Here is a 17,425-nt window from a genome sequence, read left to right on the forward strand (position 1 = left end):
CCGGCTACGCTGCTTCACTTCTTCTTCCTCTTGTTTACTACTGGTGGTTGGCTTTGGTCGCAGTACCGCCACCTTCTGCTCTGGAGTGTAAACGCTTCCCCTATGAGAAAAAGGAGCAGCGCATGAACCGAACGAAACACACGCGAACCGAGACAGTCGAACCTAACGGTTCGGACGGTTTTCATAAACCGTTCCATCCCTAGTGTAAACATATCACACTGTAAATATATTAGCTGTTAATTACTGCAATCCAAACACCATATTAGCATTGATACTACTGAAAATATTCAATGGTCACCTAGTAGAGGTTTTCAAATTCAAATGAACGTTGTTGGATAGATAAGACAAAAGTAAACATGTTTGACCTTAATACATAACACCCGCAAAGAAACACTCAGCAGGAAAACATTCATGACACACATGTGAGGCCGTTTAAATTTGGCCCAAACTGGTTCATACAAGCAAAGAAGCAAAGATGGGAAGATAGATGGAGGCCAAAGTTTCACCAAAACCAACTAATTTGGTTCCAGCAAGCTGTTGAATCATGTGATGTTCTTGGTTTCCCACAGACAGCCTTACTGTTCCATCCCAAATGTACATGTCTAGTACGTCCAGAGGCATTAATTATACACACAGGCACATCTAAAGAGACGAACGCTGTAATGTGTCAGCACTTCCTGGGAATGCCAAATCAGCAGCTGCAGCCACATTTACTGGAAAAGGACTTCAGATACACAAAACACATTCAACAACAATCTACAGCTGAAACCTAATAAAGTAAGAATGTGTTAAAATAGCTACATAACTCCCAGCATAAAACAAGTTTAAGATGGACGCAGATGGACAAAAACCCTAAGAAACGATGAATGTGGAATGCTTCACCTGTTCTGAGGAACAAGACAGATTCTTAAAATAAGCAAAAACAAAGTCCAAATTTCCTCTTTTGCTTTTACATATTTAACTATTCAGTTTTTGTTTATTTCTTTGCAGATTGGTCAAATTATCAAAACTAACACTATAAAATTAGAGTCTTTTACCTAAGCTGAACTTTCTGCTCTGTTTATTAAAATGGTTACACAATGCTCCACTCATTCAATAATTTGATTTACGTACTGTGTCATGAAAAAATTCTTCCAGAAAGCCTGTTAGAAAGCCATACTTATATTTATAAAATTACATTTAAAAACAAATTGCTAAATTAAGATAAAAAGCACAAATGGTCAAATAGAAAGAGGAATAAAACAAATTTAGGTAAAATATCTCATGCTGCCAATGAGGTTGGCTTCTGTCCCATAATTGTGGCAGAACAACTAGTGGTTGAACTCTTTGAAAAATCTGCTCCTTAAGCAAAGAGTTGCTACAAAAACGGCACTGCTGAGTCAGGTTTAGTTTGCCATAAGCCAAGCAGACGAGGGAACAAACACGGCTCTGTGAGTCCAGCTCCCAAAAGACTTGGTTTCACCAAGGTCTGATTGAGGGAGACAAAATGCAAATTCTTTCTAGAATTCTTAAGACCATTAAGAATATATCGCAATTCTCAATATGTGCCGTACTGTGTTTTTGTCTAACATAGATTCCCCCCAGAATAATTTACTTTAGTTTTGTAATTCAAAATAAAAAAAAATGTAAAAGCTCCAGAGTATGAATCCCTCTATAAGGTAATGTAGGCGGTGTATGTTTTGTACCAAAGGTAGCTGTGCACCAACTCTGGATGTTTTGGGAGAAGGACCTAAAAGGATGGTCTCTCATGTTCAACTATGTCCATCGTTTTAGTTCAGTAAACAGGTTTCACATATTTATTTTTGGTATAAGGGCGAAAAGCCTGGTCTTTAAAGTCATTGGGAAATCGTATTTAAATCTCAAATCATTCTGGCTTAAACATGTTTATAAATTTACTCTATCAGATTTCTATATAAAAAAAAATCCTGTCTTAAAATCTGTGGGGGGTTTTTTCGTTATCTTATGCAGGCCAGTTTGTTATACGTCAGCCTGTACACCTAAATTCGACCAATCATATAACAACGATCATCTGTCAATCAAATTTTTTCAGTCATAGCATCTTGATTTATATGTCGCAGTGAATATACGCAATGGTTGAAATAAGAAATAAGAATCATTTACTTTACCACTGAGTTACGTCCCAGTGTTCACGGGAATGAATGTTTGATGAACGGCTCAAACGGCTGTAATCCTTCTACACCAAACCAAGCTTCTGCCGCCCTGGCGTCCTCTTCCACAACAACTTTGTCCCCACTTTCCTCTAAATAAAACATGTATGATGGAGGAGACTCATCCACAACCTCTGACACAAAACTCTCCTCCTCTTGTATTTTTCTGCTGTCCATAGCATTCCTTGAGAGCGTCGTTTCTAAGTCACCAATTTAGTGCTACTTGGTCCCAATGGAATTTAACATTGGGAACTTACTAGCACTAAGTTGCTAACTGGTTAGCAAGATGCTTCCAAGACAACGGGCTCAATCAAACTTGCTTGCAAACCTTCCGCCACAACAATCTCTTGATAAACGATCAATCGCATTCACTTTGTTCACTCGTGTTAAGTTGTGCACCACTCGGGAGAACTCGGAAATGCAACGGTTGGAACAGCCACCTCCCTACGACTTTAAGAGGTAAACACCTTGCTGCTTCCAAATATTAGAAGTTTAGAAAAGGCTTTACACCCCGCCTTCTGACACAGCAGAGGATCTAGTTCAGGGGAGCACTGCATCTCCAGGTAAGGACATCCAACAGAGCCCCTAGCTGGTGCTAATAGCATCAGTTTGTCTGTCCTGTTTATGTCTGTTATTTATGTATCTGACAAAGGGGAAAGAGAGGAAGACAAGTGGAGGTTTTTCTGCAGCTTTTTAAACAGATACATAAGAATAGAATCAAAGCCAGCAGGCGACTGAACCATCTCACTTCATCTCATTTCTGTCTATGACTGAAGCTCCAATGACAGCCCTGAATTCAGGACAGAGGGATGAGAAATCAAATTCTGCCTCGTTTGTCTCCAACATCATGCTGCAGAGGTAAAGTCTCAAACCCGAGGGCACAGACTTCAAACGTATATTTTACCATAATTTTCAGACCAGGTTGGAAAGCACGCATAAACATATATCCACAGAGAAATAAGTGAGTTTCCATAACAACACATTTATCAAAATAATTTGCTTTGTTGGTACAGTTTATCAGTATTTAAAACAGCTTTGTTCATCATCCTATTCTAAAAAAATATTGGTTTTGTAGTACAGTGAAAGCGTTGCCCAGCAAAGGATGGCAGGTTCATTAGCAACCATGAAAGAAGACAAGCTGAAATAATCACCTTCAGTCATCCGGTGCTGTCTCAATGCTGCAGAAACTCATATGAGCGCATAAAATGAATTAATCCACAGTCCCAACATGATCCCAGATGAACCATAAGCGATTAAACTTTGTGAGCCGTTTATAGCTTGAGGAGTTTCAGCAGATCCCCACGTGCCTCCATCACCAGCCAACACATGCAGCTCTTTAGAAAGACCACATCAGAAAAGCTGTTCAGGAAAAATGAGTCTTTTGTCATGTTTCTAAAGTGTGTGTGTGTGCGTGTTTGGGGGGGTGGCAGATGGTGATTTTGAAGAGGAGAATGTGGCCAAACAGAAGATAAAGAATATAAAAGAAAGAAAGAAAACAGGAAAGATGGAAGAAAGGGGGATGGTGTTATTATTTTGCATAAAAGGAAGACTCAGTGAGATGACAAAAGACAAATAAGAGAATTAAAGAAGAGAGCTGCAACAAAGTTAAAGGAAGAAAAGAGCAAGGAGAGACAGGGTGCGTGACTGAGGACAGACTGTGTGATGGCAGGGGGCATGTCCACACAAACACACACACATTCCTGTTCTCACAACAGGACAAAAAGCCCATACAATTCAATAGTTCAGGTGTCGTGAGTGTGAAGTTACAGCTCAGATAAAAACAAAGGGAAATCTGTCACAGTATAAATCCTTCTCATTTTAACAGCGATAAATCTGTTTCCTGGTTGACTCCTAGTTATGTGAGATTCAGTTAGACAGGAACACATTTCCACCAGGATTTTTTTTACTGTATCAATTAAAGTTTGGAGATTAGATTAATGACAGTATCATCCAAAGATAACTTAATAGTAATAAATGAACAGTTTAAAAATAATGAAAACCCTAATCAAACTACCTGGTCATAGCTCTAAATATATCCGATTAACTGTAAATTAGTTTCTGGAAAAAGAAACAGATCAGAACCAGATCTAGAGAAACCCTACATGAGATGAGATAAAGGTGATTGATATTTACCAACCTGGAAAGGATTTAGGAAGGAATTGAACTGCAGGGAATCCCAGTGAGAGATATCATCTACAAACGGATCAAACATCGTTAAGACACCAGAGCAGCTTCATCCATGAGGCTGACAGGAAGCTGAACTCTATTCACTTCAATCCCAGCCTCCTCTGATTTCTAACCCTAATCTTCCTTTCAATTTATTTCACTTGATCTCATTTCAAATATTTAAATTTTTTATTCAGGGAGGGGAAAAAACTGTATCTCATAAGTAATTCGCAGAATAAGATTAATTAATTCAATATCAAATATAGTATCTGCTCCAACAAAAACACACCAACAACTGATCATGCTGAGGGCTTCAAAGAAAGCCTCACTTGTTTGAGTTGATCCCAGTGTTCATATTCACAAGCAGAAAGAGACTGAGCAATCATTACCGCCACGGGAGCTCCAAGGTTTGATTATTCAACCAGTTTCAGATGATCTCCATTATTTATTTCTATTATATGTTTATTATCATGTTTTTATGATCATGTTTTTAAAAAAAAATTACAAATCACATGCTTGTAATCCTGCATAAACAAAAAATATATATAGTAAGTATTTTACTTCAATGCTGATAAATTAAAAAAAAAAAAAAAATCTGACCCCTCAATTAATCCAAACTAAATCAGTTAAAGTATTGTTGGATATTTGGTTTTAGCTGGGACGGACGCAGTGAACCTGAGGGCCTGCAGTGACTAAGTCATTTTTCCAATCGTTTATCAAAGATTACGACTGAGGCCCCGTCCACACGAAGTCAAAACGAACACGAAACGCTGATATTTTCCAAAACGTTTGCCGTAAAGACGGAGACGTAAAATAAATGTGAGCGTCCACACGAATGCATGAAAACGCTGCAAAATGTATGCCAGGCCTGTAAGTGGCGCTGTGGTGCCAAAGCAAAAATAAGCGACGAAATGTTTGGCATGTGCACTAATATTTATACATGGTTGCCCTGCGGGTCCATTTTCGTGGTTAAGTCAAATTCAGGTGCTGAACTATGTCGTCGATATTGCTCTGTTCTTCCTGGAGATATTCCAGAAGAAGAAGATTCTGTTGTAAGCCCGACAGCAGGGTGAGTAGCATTAGCAGCAACGGCGCCATTGTTGTTGTGATACTGGTCGCGCATGCGTGTTTAGAGGCGACGCTATGACGCATGTGTGTAAAAAAAAATATGCGGTCAGAGCGTAAAGATGGAAACGCGAAAACGGCGTTTCGAAATCTTCCCACTCTGAAGGCTGAATAAAAAAAAGATCGTTTACAGACCCCCGAAACGCTGGCTTCGTGTGGATGAGAGGCTGGTTTGGTGAAAAATTTGTGCGTTTAGGCCAGGGTTCGTCTTCGTGTGGACGGGGCCTGAGTCTGCAGGAAAGCAGTGCGAGGCGAAACCTGAGTGACGTAGCAACAATCAAAGCTGTGGTTTCTGGATGTGCAGATTTGTTAAAAGAAAACTGACTGAGAAACTCTGATTGAGAAACAGGCATGTGAAAAAAATTTATAAAAAAAGTCATTATGAAAATATTATTAAAAGGATAAGAGTTAAATGAAAGAAATGTTGACATGAGGATTCTTTTGAAAACAGAAAAAAAGCACTTAGTGGCGTTTACTACTACAAGACTGATACGATCATTATAGAATTAGGGGTGTCCAGATCAGATATTAATGTTGGATATTAGTCGGATATAAGCCAAAAAAAAACTAAACAGCGGATTTTATCGACCGGCATCTAAAATCTCTCTATTCCTGTTAACAGTTTCTGTAACTCATTGGTCATTTTGCTTGGGTCAGCTGTTTTCATACCTTTTGTTGTTGACTTTTGGTCCCTGTTTATTTATTTATATTATTTAATTAAGCCTTTTCTAAAATTCCACACTGTAAAATAAGCAATGAATCCTGTTATGATGCCGGTATATCTGCCAATTCTCAAAGCTGCAATATTGGTTAAATAGTTTTATGTCAACACCCCTACATAGTATAAAAAAGAATAAAACAAAAACAAATTTTGGTTTCAAAATTTAATTTTCTAAATATTAAAGGACAGCTTAATAAGAGCAAGTCATGTTAGCCAAAAACATCGAAGAAGGCTGGACTTCTAGTCTAATTCATAAAAGCCAATCTGAATATTCATCCATATTATAATTTATTCTGATAATCCAGATTTGGTCGGGCGTCACAAAGATCAGATTACCTTCTGCAGACTCACAAGATAATGCAAAAAATTTTATTATTATCTGGATGTCTGTGTGTGGAACACATTGATTATACGGGTTATTATAAGAGATGGAGCCCATCCCAAAACCCCACCCCAAAAACACACACACAGACATCCTGCTCCATGCAGCCATCTGTACAGCCCCGCCTCGACACACTGCCTTCAGGGGACAATGGCAGCCACAGCGCACACACGTTCTAAGGAATCTGTGCAGATTTTTAAAAAGAGCTAAATCAATTTAGTTCACTTCCTCCTGAGCTCATTTAAAGGATCTACTCTTGCTCAGTTTAGATCTTTGAACATTTCAGCAAATGATTCACAGCTGCTCAGGATGTTGAACAGGTCGTTCACAAATCACAGCCGGATGAATCCTTTTGGCTCCATCTTCTCAGCAGTATGACTGCGTTGTAGCTCACTGGCATCACTGTCTCATTTCACTGTATGCACTGGTTGTCAGCATGAGAAATAAACAAATGTGAAAAAAAGGTCAATTCAATTACTCATCAGAGATTCTGCTGTCTACTAAATGACTTGAGAACAGTCGTCCCTGCTCTCTCTGTAACCAACCATTTATATCTTGCAGGATATTTTAGTGTCCTCTATAAAGAGAGGCCTGTGTCCCACAGATATCATCAATCTCTGCGCTCTCAGGTCTGCTATGGCTCTCTGCAAACGTCAGCATGGAGCACAGGGTGTTGGGACAGACCCAAATAAAAACACAGATAGTAATACTCCCAGTCAAAGGGTGGAGCCAAGCAACTTGGAGAAAACAGACTCATCTCAGATGCAGAAGAAGAAAACGATGATGCTGGTTTTTCAGAAACACTCATAGGGAAAAGTTTAGGGTTTACTTAATTTAAATAATTTAACACTTGCTAGAAGTGTATTTATTCTTTGACTCCTTACATTCTTCTTTTGTTCTGAGCAGAGAGATGACAAACCAGGCCTTTACTGCCCCCTGAGGCATTCATGAATGCTATATTTAATCAAAGACAAACCAATGTTTGAAAACAGGTTGGTTCGTCTCTATGAAGTCCTTGTGTCTCATGTTCAGACGTGAAGAAAGAAATTGAGACACAAAAATCTTTTTTTATAAGTTTTTAACCAATAAATGAATCTTTTATTACAATAAGCTCAACTTACAAAGCATCTTCTAAATTTCTCAATCACAGTTGTGTGTTTTATCATATATTTTGACCCCAAATAATTTATTTCAGTGGTGTAATCAATGAAAAAAATGCTTTCCACAATCATTGTAATTACAACACTCCTGCAAACTGAACCTCATTCTTTCTGTTAGTCTGTGAAACAGTCAGGCTCTAACGCCAGACCTTTATTTTTTAATTAGCTTATATCAGCAGATGAGAATCTGATTTTCCACAGAATGCAGAGCGGCACGCTCAGCTTAAACAGAAATAATCTCGCCATACAGAAAACCAAAGGGCGGGCGCAATATTTTACAACATGAAATAAATAGGATAAAATGTGAACTAGAGGTTACTAAGCAGCAGAAACGTACTAATCTGTAACAGATAGAGTGCACTAAACCGTAAAACGCAACCAAATCCAATAAAGCCACAACACAGACACAGCTTCACATAATCAATACTGACATGGACCCCCAGCCACCTGGTGTCTCAGGTCTGTAGATCCTCTAATATCTCTCATGCAGCAGAATGCAGAGCCGTCTGATTTGTCACCACTTGATAGTGTTAAAGGTTTTGACCTCTATGTGACAGAAATGATAAAAAACAAGGTTTGCATGTAGGGCTGAAACAATAATCAGATTAGTCGTGTTTAATCGATTATTGAAATAATCATCAACTAATTTAGTCATCGATTAATCGTTAACTGGAGTATAAAAGTTGTAAAATATGCTTTTAGCTAACAGAATTACTGCTCTAAGTGGGTCGCTCTATCAAAATTGTAAAAAAAAAAAAAAAAAAAAATGCATGTATATTAACTATTTACATTTAAGATAAAAAAAATGTATTTCAGTCAATATGCTCTATCCAGAACTCCTCAAATGGAAAAGTTTGAGTTTCTTGTGGTTTAATTTAAAAAAAAAATCTTCTTTAAAGAACCTTTGGCTATCTGATTATGAACCGATTATTCAAAAAAGAAAAAAAAAAAAAAGAAAAAAAATCAACAGATTCATTGATTTGCAAAATAATTATTGGTTGCAGCCCTATTTGTATGTTAATTCTTTTGATTAGAAGGCAACTCCTGGTCTTTCTTCAGAGGATGTGGGACGCCTGTGACTGGGGAACTGTTTCTGAGTTTGATCTGCTGTCTGAATAAAACAGTCCTGGATGGGAAGGAAATGGTACAATAGAACAAAATGTGCATTAAAACGCTTCATAATCCATGGATTAAAATACAGAAAGGCCTTAAGTATTTCATCCTAAACATGAATCTTTAAGTCACCTTTTCAACCACTGAGGCAAAACCCTGAAAAAAACGACCAATTCCAGAATGGATTAAAAACAATGTTAACCACGACCTAAGAGCCTCTTTAATGCATTTCTTCTCTATCTGGAACAAGAGGCAATGGAGATAAAGAGGATGATGTCTGAAGGAGCAACATCATCTCTGACTGTACCCCTGACGTAAAAGTGGAACTCTCTGCTCATTGCTGAGTCATGGTCTGTGGTGATGAACCACCGAGTTGGATTTACAGGAAAAATAAGGAGTAATCCGTAAAAAAAATAAATTAAAAAAAAGGCAAAATAATGTAGAGAAGAAGTAAATAAGAGTAAACTTACAATAGAAATAGAATCATAGATTTACATTAATGGTTAATAGTCGTGGTTTGGTTAAAAAACACACTTCAAGAAGAGAAGTAAAATATTATTAAAAAGGATAACATCTTATAATTAGTGTGACTCAAGAAGAGCAACATAATTGCTCCTATAAGAAAAATTATAATTTCATCCTCACTGTAAAAAAAAAAAAAGTACATCTTTCTTTCAATCCACACAATCCACAATTCCATGCATTTGGTTGCAGCCTGGTCTTAACCTGGATTTCACAATTCAATTGTACACGCACAACTGGTATATTCTAATCAGTCATACATAAACTCAAGAAAAAATAAAGTAAAATGCAAAAGCTGTGTGCGTCAATGCTAGTTCTACAAGATTTGATATTAAAATGACATCCAGATTATGGCAAATCAAATGTACTTGTCACAAATTTACAGTAAGCTACCATCAGAAAAGAAAACAAATATATACGGTATGAATTAACCCCAAGCCGAGGAATAACTCCAACCTTAGATCCAACCATAAACCCACACTGATAACCCCCTCCCTGAGCTGCCTTCACCGTTCATTAATCACAAATCAAGAACCAGTTTAGAGCTCCATCTCAGACTGTATAGGCTTCAGGTAGCATGCTAAATAGCAGGGGTCTTCAACATTTTCCAGACTAAGGACTCCCAAACTGTTGACGAGATGGAGCAGGGACCTCCTAAATCTATATCTCTATATCCATCCATCCATCCATCCATCCATCCATATATCTATCTCTATATCCATCCATCCATATATCTATCTCTATATCCATCCATCTCTATATCCATCCATCCATATATCTATCTCTATATCCATCCATCCATGTATCTATCTCTATATCCATCCATCCATCCATCCATCCCTATATCCATCCATCTATCTATATATCTCTATATCCATCCATCCATCCATCCATCTATCTCTATATCCATCCATCCATCTATCTATTTCTATATCCATCCATCTCTATATCCATCCATCCATATATCTATCTCTATATCCATCCATCCATCCATCCCTATATCCATCCATCCATCCATCCATCCCTATATCCATCCATCTATCTATATCTATCTATATATCTCTATATCCATCATCCATCTATATATCTCTATATCCATCCATCCATCTATATATCTCTATATCCATCCATCCATCCATATATATATCTCTATATCCATCCATCCATATATACACTATATTGCCAAAAGTATTTGCTCACCCATCCAAATTATTGGAATCAGGTGTTCCAATCACTTCCATGGCCACAGGTGTATAAATTNTATATATATATATATATATATGGAAAAATATTTTTTCCATGGGATTATTAAAGTATTTCTGATTCTAATTCCTCGCTGATGGGACAGGTGTTGTGAATAAAACGGTGCCCAGCTTGAAAGAGCTCTAGTGAGTCGCTGAATGTTTCAATTGATGACTGAAAGACATCTTCTGCCTCCATTTATCTGTTTACTACAGTCTGTTGAATTCATGTTAATGTGGATTTCAACTAGTGGAAAAAATTGCAGGGGGGAATATAAAAAAAAAAAAAAAAGGCTAATCAACCAAAACTTTTGCGACCCCCATGTAGTGGACCCCCTAGGGGGAGAATTACAGAGGTTTAACAATAAGGTTTGTTTAGAATGAATGTAGCAAAAAACATAAAAAAAAACCCAAAAACAAATATGAAATCAGCACATGCACCCAATATAAACTGTTAAACAGGATGGTGGAGGGTGGTGGTTTGTGCCAGTTCCCAGCTTCTAAATCTGGGGAAATAAATGGTTCTGAGTCACACACAAAAATGGGAGTTCTCTGTATACCAAAGTGTTTTAGAGTCCCACCTGGGCCTCCGTAGAGCAGCTGAAGCTAAATGCAAGCGATCCCAAAAACAGGAAAATCAACCGCATCAGCAAATCTACTATAGAGACACTGAAAAATAAAAGAAGGAAGTAAATCCTTAGAATGAGTTGTTTTAATCTCACTTCTGGGTTTATCAGTGTTTTTTTTTTTTTTTTTTTTTATGTGATCGGTGTCTGCTTCTTGGCTTCACACCTCAGTGGAGCAAAAAGCAGAGGAATTAGAGGAAACGACCTGAACAGAAACAATCTTCTACCTGTGTATTTACTTATACTAATATCAAAATCAGCCTGAAAACATCTTTGTGAAAACTAGGAGTAAAACAGATCTAAGAATAGTAGTTTGCAATGTCTGATGCATTCCCATAATGCACTGGAGTACTTAGTGGCAGAACCATGGTCTGATGATGTTTATGGACTTTAAGTACGCTTGCAGCAGAAATGAAATCAATAGCATGGATGCAAATTCCTCCTTATGTTCCGTCATAACTGGGAGGAACATGCAGAAAGCAATCAGAACACATGAAGAGGGTCATAAACATGATGGATGATTTACAGAGTTTATGGCACAGAGGCACTTAGGATAGAAACACATTCTAAACAAGATAAATCAATCATGGGCTCCAACAAGGAAGAACGTCTTTTTAAACCTATATGTGTGAATAAAGGCATCTGACAATCATATTTTGGTTTGTGTTTTCTTCTTCATCATTCTGGGGAGTTTAAGTTAAAAGTTATCAGAGAAAAGAAGAACTTCCAAGGTGTCCAACTCATCTGTCAGTGTTTTTTTCAAACTTGATTTCATACATTTGGTTCCCATCAACTTTAAGTCAATTTAATCATCTGTATGAGAAGTTTTCTCATATTCATAAGGAAGAAAGCTTTATCTCTAAAAGGGATTTATTTTAAACATAATTAAAAATGATTAAAGCAGGAATCTAAGTAATTCAAGAGAAAGTGAGAAGACAGGAGACACGGAGAGGGTATAAAGAGTGAAATAATGATGAGACGGAACAGCAGGGAAATACAGTAGGAATGGGGAGAGAGGAGGTCAGAGAATAAAAAAAAACATTGCATCGAACACAATGTAGGGAGAGTAGAAATAGAAGAAATAAGTTAGCCGCAAATAAGGATAGCAGAAAATATCAAATTCTATTGCTGTGATGCAATATTTGCGAGGCTGTTATCATGAGGTAAGAGTTGGCATCTTATTAGAATCGCTGTTAAACAAACTAGGGCTGAAACAATTAATTGGATTAATTGTGATGAATCAATTATTGAAATAATCATCAACTTATTTATTAATCAATTAATGATTAATCGTTAATTGGAGTATAGAGACTCTAAAACATGCCTTCTGGTGACAGAGGGACACACTTGGAGCTGAAATTAGACCAGTATTGTAAAAAAAAAAAAAATACATATATTAACATTTTCCATTTAAGATAAAAAAAATATCTGCCATCTGTCAATATCCAGAACTCCTCAAGTGGAAAATTTTTAGTTTCACCTGGTTTAATTTAGTAAAAAAAATCTTAAAGAACCTTTGGCTATCCGATTATTAATTGAAAAAATTGTTGAAAGATTAATCAATTTGCAAGAAAAACGTTAGTTGCATTCCTAAAACAAACCCTATTCATTAAGTGTATTCCTATTTTTTCACTTCATTATTTAAGGATAGTTGAACTTCGGACATAAAGCTATTTTCTAAAGATGATTTTAATCACTGACTTGTAGAAATGATGTCGTATTTAAACAAAAGCGGTTTGACAACATGAAGCAGGCTCTAACAAAAACTAAAGGAAAACAACAAACACATTATACCTCATTATGAAGCATTTCAAGGTCAGGTGAGAAATAATGTCTTTGACTTCAGTTATCTAGAATTATACAGCAGTTTTGAAGGTTTACACAGAAATCCACTATAGAAAAAAAAAAATCAAAGAGTAATGAACCTTCTCAGCAGAGGCAGAACAACAAAATCACATCAAAATTTTATCAATGACTCATTTTAGTGTTACAGACTGAGCTTGTTTCAGTTAAGACCACTATATAATAAATAATAATAGGATGGTAATATAAAAAGTAAATAAATAAAAAAGCTAGGAAACCAGGCCTCTGATGGGAGAGTTGGGACAAAACTGAAGAGAAAATGTTTTCTCAGATTTCCCAAAACAGATTCTGATGATTTAAGTGTTTTTTTGGGTAAAACATTTTGAGGACTGAAGAGACAAAGGAGTGAATTTTTGGCAAGTGCCTCCATTTAACATCTGATGCAAAACTACCAGTATTTCAAGAGAAAAAAAAAAAGAAAAGAAAGAAACTTTGTACTGAGTGTCAAACAGTGATGGTAGTGTAGTGGGCTGGGCTTTTTTATGGCTATAGGGCATCCTGGACTAAAGGAACAATAAATCGGCCCTCTGTTAAAAAAAAATAATGCAGAAGCCGGCTGTGGGATAAACTACTAAGTTAAATAAGGGTCACAGAAAAAAAACAGACAAAAAATTCACTGATATGAATGATAACAAATGTAGGTCAACATTTTCATACATATATATAGAGATTGCTCAAACACATGCTTGAATGACTCTAGTAAGATACATAAAAAATGCATAGCAAATCTTCTGAGCCCAGTAACTCCGCCCCATCCCCCTCAAACCTTCTCTCTAACACACCCAAACCTACCCCCACACACCCACCCACACACACACAGGTGTGCTGAAGGGTATGGCTTCATCACCGACCTACCAGCTGTCAAACTGCACCCCTCCTTTGCGCAGCCATGAATAATGAAAGCTGCACTGCATGCTGGGAACAATGTAGCCAGATATGTAGAGCTGCATTACAGTTCGCTACCATTAAGTGAACAATAGTTTTGCTCTCATTAAATGTTCACGTAGAAGACGTTACGATAACCTATGCTGCATAAAATGACTGAAAACTGTTAAGGATACATAAAGAAAAATAATCATTGTCACAAAGTGTTGGAAGAAAATATATGTGAAATTATAGGAATGACACAAAATATATTTACTTCAACAAAATAAAATATACTGAAATCCATCTTGTGTAGATATATTGGATTTTATGAATTAATGATTTTAAGAATTTATTGCCAAGTAAGTGAGGGAAGCTCAACTAATGATAACTCTGTGCAGCAGATATTAAGACAGCTGCTGAAACCGCGGTCCGGATCCAGACCCACCTGCTGGCTAATCTAGACCTAACTTGATTTAAAACTTGTATTAACAATTATTAACAGACTGTTGTCCGACAACAATCCAAACGTCACTTGCGCCTCTTCTCCCCGAAATCCCACATCCTCCGCTCCACCCTGCAGCGCTCCAGACCTCCTGCTCAAAGCAAAGCCTACAGCCTCCGCTGTTCCTCCCGTATTGCTGCGCTCTGACTTATCCTCGGAGCTTTAGGAGAGCATGCACGATACTATCATTAAATTCGCAGGAGCAAAACATGCAGAAATCAGGAGATGGAGACGGAGCCCAACAAGACCTCCCTTATCCTTGGCACTATCTGAAAGAATTTTTCGAAATAGTCGTAAAATTGAGCTTTTAAATCATATAGTGGCATCTGGCTGGTTTTTTTTTAAAGCTAACTTTATACATTTATACTTCAGGTAGTTTTTGGGGCACATGCTTTTTCATTTTTACTTAAGTAAACAGGTCAAGTTGATACTTCAACTTTTAAACTGCAGTATCTATACTTCCACTTAAGTAACAAATGTGTGTACTTTTGACACCACTGATGATACATGAAAAAAACAAACAAACATAAATATTTGCCTAAAATATTAACCGGCTAATATGTCGGTCTATCGCTTATTGGAATGAAAGGTTTGCAGGCTAAAATTGTTGGGCGTACCGAGTCTAAAAATAACTGTGTCTTATCTAATTGGATAATTGTCCTTTCCACCTGAATCTAATTTGGTGGCAATAATTTGAATTATTGCCACCGAAAAAAATGTACACCTTCCTTCTTCTTCATGGTGTGATTATAGACATTCTTCTTCTAAAACAAAAATCCATAAATCTTTGTAGGACCATTGTTGGATCAGTGCATTTCCGTATGAGTATCGTAATGAGACTTTTCCTTTATTTGGACGATGATAAATCACATCCGCCCACAGTTATCTGTTCCATTTGCTGAATCGTTCAATTTAAACAGCATCAAACTATACGGACAGCCATCTTTTACTGCAGCACTGCCCAGGCGCTAAAATCCCCCAGAAAGGCTTAAGGCATTACATTCACAACACAGGACTGAGCTGTGTGCCAGTTAAGCTTACCTGATAACGTTGAGTCTGGCTTACTCCTCAGCAGACAGATTCAACCTGCAGCCTGCACAGAAAAGTTAAAAACATAATTTAATGCACTGACCTTTGAGGTACGGCTCTAACACACTGAACATGAATAAAATCGGCCTGATTTCCACACGAGCAGTGACATCATATTACAATGTTCTTAGGTCAGTAGCTGCTCCTTTGTCAAAGGTTAATAAAAGACAATAAATGTCTTTATATAAACAAGGATTAAGGCTTCTTTCCTATTTTTCTTGATCAAACAGCTGCTGTCGTATAAGACCATTTGTGTGTAGAGGCCAGGGTGTGTTCAAGATGGCAAACAGTAAGGCAGAAGGTGAGCTGCAGCTGCCCAAGCATTCACACCTTACTGCGAGAAATACACACAGAGGACTGTAGCACAGACAGACAGACAGACAGGGGGTTGCTTTAGCAGCTTTAGATTATAGCTTATTAAGCTGTTTTTAAAGTCTAATCACCACTGGTTCAGACAATATGTTGCCACCTGTAAGCTGTGTTGCTATTTTGGCTTTTGCAACAGAATCTGAGGAAAAACTGGTGCCAAAGCTGGTTTTTAACTGGCTCTATATGAAAAACAAACAATAGTTTTGTGTTTTTTCCACAGCTAAAGAAGCAGATTGGTGCCAGATATAATGGCGGTTCCTTTTTATCAAACGCTTAAACCTTCCTCTGTTGAATTTGGAGTTTCTGCAAAGGACCAAACTGCAGACAGAAACAGCAATTCCTGAATATTAATACACTTTGGAAAAATAGCACTTAGCTGAGATAAATACAAAGGTGCAGTAGTATCCTGCATCTATATTATCGTTTCCTTCATGGCAGTAAAAAAAAACAAAAAAAACTGGAAGAACAAATTAATTATATATTTTTCTGACAAATGGTTAGACAGAGGTTAAGCCTTTAAATCGACTGGCCATATTTAAAAACTGCCTAGAGGAAGAAAGGTGTTGATGAGGTTTAATAAGCTGAGGTGAGAACTCAGCATGAAACATCCCCCTAGGGAAGACAGACCAGAAGGATGAGGACTGTTGGTCTGAGAGTGTCAGAACAGGTTAAGAAAAAGCTCAGAGGCAAACTGGCATCAAAAAAGTATTCACATCCTTACAGACTTCTTCCATTTTCTTTTCATTCCACAACAACAATTGTGATATTATCCAACTAATTTTATTGGCATATTAGGCAAGACAACCCACATAAATACAAATTTAGCTTTTCTAAAAGTATCATTTTATTTTCTGTTTGTTAATAAGGGGAGCTAAATTACATTTTTTTTTGTAAATTTCATAAATGGTTATTGCTGGTTATCTACAAAGATCACTGGAAATTACGGTTACAACTAACGGAAAGTGCATAGAGCTTCAGGAATACTCAGCTTTTGCATAAACAGCCCACAGAATATTTTGACTTAAGACTTTGGAATCATAACTTCAATTTCATTTTTATTGAACACCTTTGGAAATTGCAGATAATAAAATACACCTACAGAAATATTTTTAATGCAAATTTCCAAAAGGTTTTAAAGACTGAAAATTCTAAAAAAAAAAAAAAGATTGCAGATTTTTAAACAGAATAGGATTAAATATACATACATTCTGACTGTTCCAGGGTGTTCAAAAAGGCAACCCAGGTATATGAAGATGTTGCTGTTGCATCTAGCTTTTTACTACAAAAGATTACTGTTCAGAAACAAACACCAAACTTTCTGGTTTAATATTACCGGTATTCATATCTCTTTGTCCAAAGTGGGTTTACAGCTCAATACTCCCTGATCTATAAGTATGCTAACCCCTGAAAGATTTCTCTTTTTCCTTTCTTTTCTAAAGGCTTTTTAGTAGGACTTCAACTAACTATTATTTTGCAAATTGATTAATCTGTAAATTATTTTTTTCGATTAA

At 36.9% G+C, this 17,425-nt stretch overlaps 1 protein-coding gene across 3 annotated transcripts in view; it reads right to left on the reverse strand.

The window, feature by feature from the left end:
• The window catches only part of pak1 (p21 protein (Cdc42/Rac)-activated kinase 1), a 70,600-nt gene that overhangs the window by 36,898 nt on the left and 16,277 nt on the right, over positions 1-17,425 (reverse strand). The window contains exon 2 of one of the 3 annotated variants that reach the window (XM_015385682.1): positions 15,498-15,549. The exons of 1 other annotated variant lie outside the window; for it this stretch is intronic. The gene's annotated coding sequence lies outside the window, so the exon portion shown is untranslated. Of the gene's footprint in view, positions 1-3,319; positions 3,474-15,497; positions 15,550-17,425 lie in introns of those variants that run through there. One more of the 3 variants, XM_015385684.1, reaches the window with a different exon arrangement.

The sequence above is a fragment of the Cyprinodon variegatus genome, unplaced genomic scaffold (assembly GCF_000732505.1).
Source record: "Cyprinodon variegatus isolate N-32 unplaced genomic scaffold, C_variegatus-1.0 Scaffold345, whole genome shotgun sequence".
Lineage (NCBI taxonomy): Eukaryota > Metazoa > Chordata > Actinopteri > Cyprinodontiformes > Cyprinodontidae > Cyprinodon > Cyprinodon variegatus.